Genomic DNA, 6,066 nt, shown 5'->3' on the forward strand with positions numbered 1-6,066 from the left:
TCCATATTTAAGCCAGAAAAGAGAGATCAAATTCTTCTAATTTTTCAAGTCTGTCTAAAGATACACTGAATAGCTGACCTAACTTAAAAACAGGTTTTAACTATGAGGCTAAATAAAATGTACTGTATAGGAACACTGTACTCTAGTTGGTAAAATAGTTTCTCAGAGGAGTATGGGTTAGCAATTCTGAAACTATTTTATATTACCCCAGCGTTGAACCAACAAGTAAATAAATGTATTACAGATAATGATAGTCGGGTGCCTTAAAGTTGTGTAAAATAGGGACACCATTAACAATAGGCCATACCTAGAAACAGATCTGTTTCTAAATACCATTTAAGTCTATACATTTTAATGATTATTTATTTTACCATAATTTATCAGTGGAAGGTTTTCAGGCAGCAACTATACTCCTTTCTCAAATGATCTTTAAAATTATTTGACATTTAAATGTCAAATTCAACATTTACAGAAATACAATGCAATTGATGTGGAAATAAACATCTATGACCAAGTCCCTGCATGTACAATAAGGGAAACTAGACTGCAACCTCTCTCTGGTCGACAATTGTAAAACACTATCAATTAGATGATGCATCCTGCTTTCATACATCAACAACGTAAACTAAAAATGTGTAACTTAGAATGAATGAAGCAGTGTCAATATAAAATGCCTGACACACTAGTCAATAAAGTCAATTATGTCTGGGTGGAACACAACCTGACCCTTGATTCCCTCTACTTGCTCAAAGACTGAAAAATCTTAATTACATTGAAAATTACCGCTGGAATACAACTCTTTTACCTCACTACACATTGGTGACAAAAAAAAAAAAATATATATATATATATATATATGTATATATATATATAAAATTAAAAAAAATATATATATATATATAATGTTAGCCAGCTTATATGTGTCCAAAGAAACCCTCCTTTTCCCCAACAATTGAAACAGTTATTTAAAAAAAAAATGAAGAAATCCATTTCAGGGTAGACGGAAATAGGATTGATTGGATGAATTGGTAATTCACTATGGTAAGGTTACATATACACACATACCCACACATGTACACAAGCACATCCATGTGTCATTTGTATTCATGAGTGTTAAATCAGGTTTTTTAGAAGATGTCAATCAGAAAAGATATTCAGAAAATTAAGCCTTAAAGCAATTTAACTTAGATTCTAATTGTGTCCATTAATTTAAAAGATTTCTACTTAAAAATCACTATCATTAAATTCCGTATCTATGAAATTGTTTTAGAATGCATATACATATATTTTTATTTTTATTCATGCGTTATAAAGCTTTCAACATGGGTTTTGGGGCCCAATTTCTTGATTTTAGTACTTAATGTTCTCACATTGAATGAAGAGTTAATTAATAGCAATTTATGCCATATTTCCTTCACAAATGAATCCCAAGAATTATTTAAAATGGCAATTCATAACCTTATACAAAAGCACACAATAATCAACTAGAATTAAACCTCACCACATACGGTTCCTTTCCATTATCAACAAACGAATACTGAATGAACAAATGATTACTTGGCAGTAATTCTGATTCTAGGGAAAAAAGAACTACTTGAAAACATTTTAGTAACTAAAAAATTAATGCAAAAAATGTGGCCTTCTGCTTATACACACACTCTGATTTTTCACAATTTAATTACTGGTCTGCTTATATCACTGTTCCTCTTTTGCCTCTTAGGTACTTGCTTGAAAATCATTTGGAATGCTATTATTTCCCTAAAAGAAGGTATTTCTAAAGGTAATAGTTCATCTTTAAGTAGCAAATAAGATTCAGAAGTATTTGCACCTGATAAAATATTGCTAGCATCTTTAAGTGTATAGTTTATAACCAGGGTATAAAAACTAGACAATTTTTATGCAGACAATGACAATGTGAACACATACTTTGGCATCAAAAGCCCCTGGTTATATTTTCCTATGTGACTTTCTAGCCTATGATCTTCATAATGTTATCTAACTTCTCCCTTAGTTTCCTATTTTATAAAATAGAAAAAATAGTGATATGTCATACCATTGTTGGGATCATTATTTTCCTGTATATAAAGTTCCTGATTTAACAGTGCCAGCGAGTGATATTACATGCATTCAAATGCTTCATAATCCATACATATAAAAGGTTTTCTTTTCACCTTTGCATATTAAGCTTTTCAGTAAAAGATTAAAACATATGGACTTATTTATAAATTACTTATGTTCATACTCTGCTTTTGCCAGTGAATTCTATTTTATTCTAATATCTAACTCTTCAGACATAACCTGTAGCCTCGGTAAATATCAGAGCACCTCAATGACAGGGACATTCTCCTATACTTGAATGCTCTTGCCCATGCTGGCACCACAGTCTTTCTAACAATAATCCTCAAGAGCTTAAAAAATAATTTCTAACAAAAAACAAAGACGAGACAACAAAAAACACCTGAAGTGTTGCAACCACATCCAGTAAGCAGCATTCCATGGAGAACTTTGCCTTGTTTGGCTGCGTAATGAACTACACAGATACATCACAGTGCTTATAGTGAGTGACTAAAGTTTATCAAATTTAATAAACATGCATGTAAACCTAACCAGGCACACAAAACTCATTCCCACTTTCTTTTATTCTACAACACCCATTCTCTGTTGATACTTTCTAGCCATATGCATAGATTATTCCTATTTTATTTTCTGAAAGGTCAGCAGAGAATCATCAGGTCAGCAGAATTAGATTCATTTTTCTACACACCTGTCTCTAAATCCTATTAAGTAATATTTTCAAAATAAAATTCTGGCATCTAAAAATAAGATTTATCAAAGACAACTAATATTTTAAAGTTATTTATATCAGTGTATAAATACATATATTAGTTAACATGTACATAAGCAACTATAATGCAATAGGTTTCAAAACAAATGACAAATTTAATCCTTCTCATCCAAAATGTTTTGAATTTGGAAAGACAAGTCTCATTCAGAAAACAGGTTGAGCAAAAATTAGGTTCTGTCAGCAGAAAGTCAGTTTGGCAAATGGTCGGTAAATCAGCCACAGAAAGAGAAAACTAGTTCAGTTCAATGAAAGAGCACAAGCAGCTCAACTTTGGAGCCAGGGGCAAAGGTGACAGGGCTCGCATTTGAAAAAGCAAAACAAAACCCCACCTATTTTGCTACACAGCAAGAAGATGTCAAAATCTGTCTGCTACAGAAACACTCCCGAAAACTGAGGAAATACACAGCCAACAAATCCTCACCTCTTAGTCTGTGATTTTGTTTGACACCTTAAGTCACGAAACGTCAGAGTGAGAAGACCTTAGAAAGCCTGTCATCCAACCCCTTCATTTTACAGTAGAAAGTGTACTGGATTTGGAACCCAAATACCTGAGTGAATTTCCTTATTGGTATTTAGTGGTCGAGTTTCTCTAATATGCCATTTAAACTCAGCCTCCTCTCCACATCCACAAAGAGGGAAAATGATATCTATGTTACAGTTTTATAATGATAATTGTATTATTTTCCTATTACCGATATTAAAAAAAATCACAGACTTGGTGAATTAAAAGAATACAAATTCATTGCCCTTAGAATTCTGGAGGCTGGAAAGCTGCAAGGATCACACTGGGCTAAAAATCAACATATTAGCAGGCCTGAATTCCCTCTGCAGGCTCAAGGGTAAAATGTTACCTTACCTTTTCCCGCTTGTAGATGGGGCCTGAAGTTCTCGGCTCCTGGTGCACTTCTTCCCACTCTGGCATTGCCTCTCCTGTCTTTCCCTCTCTCTTCCTCTCATAAAGACCCTTTGATAACATTGGGCACACTTGGGTAGACTAGGATACCCTCCCTATCTCAGAGCCAGCTGATTAGCAACCTTAATTCTACAAGTAACCTTAATTCCCCTTTAACAACATATTCACAGCTTCTAGAGATTTGGATGTGGACATTTGGGAGTAGGGAGTGCATTATTTTGCCTATCATTATAACTACTCAAAAAATCCATCATAAAGTGTTTTACGGATATAAACAATTTCTATTAGAAATAAGGAAACAATGGTCAGAGTCTCATTGTTAATCAAGAGCAGAGTTCACCTTGGTCCCAGGTCTCCTACGTACCTAATCACCACAACATGAGAAATCTGGCAGGAAGCACATATAGGCAAAACCAAACACTTGGCTTAGATTCAGTAATAGAGATTATAAAATCATCGCTGCTGGTTTCAAGATGATCTTGTGACATCAAACTGCCTATATTGACTGTAGTTCCACAATCATTTAATTCTGAGAACTTTAGCAAGTTTCTTAACCTCCCTGAGCCTCATTTTCCCTGTATGTAAAAAAAAAAAAAAAGGACAGTAGTACTTACTTCAGAGATTTATTGAAAAAGTTAAATGAGAAAATTCATGTAAAGTGCTTAGCAAACTAACTGGCACACAGCAAGGGCTCAATAGATGTTAATTATCTTTAATGCCCTAGATCAATATACCCACCTGCCAGTCACAGAATAGTTACACTAGGCACCAAGGCACCCTGGAATATAAAATTTAATTTAGACTCATGCTATGGCCTTAAGAAGTTTATAGTCCAATAGTGAAATAAGTTAAATATATTTGTTTAGCTAATTAAGGAATTTTCATATGTAAAGTGGCCTTCTTCACACTATCCCAAAACACTTTAATCTACAAAGTGGTAAAAGTTGCCAAGTTACAGAGAAAGCCAATAAAAGCTCATTGCTGAGCATGACCAAATCCAAAAGCTTCTGAATGACATAGAATGAAAATTACCAGATCAAGAGAAACTTCAACTGCTAAAAATTAGATCTATGGAAATTATAGAAGATATTTTAAAATATCAATGTATTTCTGTATATATATGAGTGTGTATCTGTATGCATATATACACTCATATATAAAAACACACACACATATAAAACCAAGGTTAATTTACATAGATTAAAAGGGTGTAATATTTTTTAGAAGTTGATTTCTGAAGGTACTTCATGCTCAATGAGGATTTATTCAAGATAAACGTGTAGACTCTTAAAGGGTTTAAATTGTATGTGTTTATGGTGAAATTCTTTAAGAAAAATCTTGTAGAGAGGTGCCTGGGTGGGTCATTTAATTAAGCTTTTGACTTCATCTAAGGTCATGATACCGCTGTTCGTGGTTTTGGAGCCTGCTTCAGATTCTGTGTCTCCCTCTCTCTCTGCCCCTCCTCTGCTTGCGCTCTGTCTCTGCCTTTCTCAAAAATAAATTAACGTTAAAAAAAAGAAGAAGAAAAATCTTGTAGAAGATTCTGAAGAGCAAGGGCACAACAGGATCTTAAAGTGAATCAATGACCTGGTAGATATAGTGGGTGAGCTAAGAATGTGACATTTTATACAGTTATAAGGACTTGATTCCCAAAAGTAAATCAAGAGAACTTGAATAGTAATGCCAACTATCTCTCCACTGCATGAGTTATCCAAGTCTGTAACTATAGTTATCCAGTTCTCATCATGATGGATAATTGTCCAGTTCTCATCAAGATGGATAACATGTTCTTGGATGCAAAAGTTCAATGCTTCAGTAGCTAGCATTCCACATATTCAATTTAATTCCAAACAAAATCACAACGAGAAATTTTAAGGACATTAAGAAACTCATTCTCAAGTTAAACTAGAAGAAAATTTACCTGAAAATATAAAATTACTTTCTAAAAAATATAATTAAGAGATTTGATCTATAAAATATCCAATAAAATATATTGACTAAAAACACTGTGGAGACTGCCAGTTTTTATTTCCACATGTAAGAAGCTTTAAAGTCACCAATCTGACCTAATAACAAATAAAAAAACTGAACAGACTGAAAAATCAACAACTCTTCTTGGATCCCTAGGAGAAGGGAGAACACATAGCACACCTCTGCCCCCAAATCTGGAGAGACAGAGAGTTGAATGTTGGGAGTCATGGCTTCCTAGAGCAGAGACTCATTAGAAATTGCCAATGGAACCAGTGCTGGAGTAGGAAAACCTGAACTATAATTGACAAATTGCTGGCAGCTGAGTGCTGACAATTCT

This window comes from Panthera leo, chromosome B3 (assembly GCF_018350215.1).
Source record: "Panthera leo isolate Ple1 chromosome B3, P.leo_Ple1_pat1.1, whole genome shotgun sequence".
Classification (NCBI taxonomy): Eukaryota; Metazoa; Chordata; class Mammalia; order Carnivora; family Felidae; genus Panthera; species Panthera leo.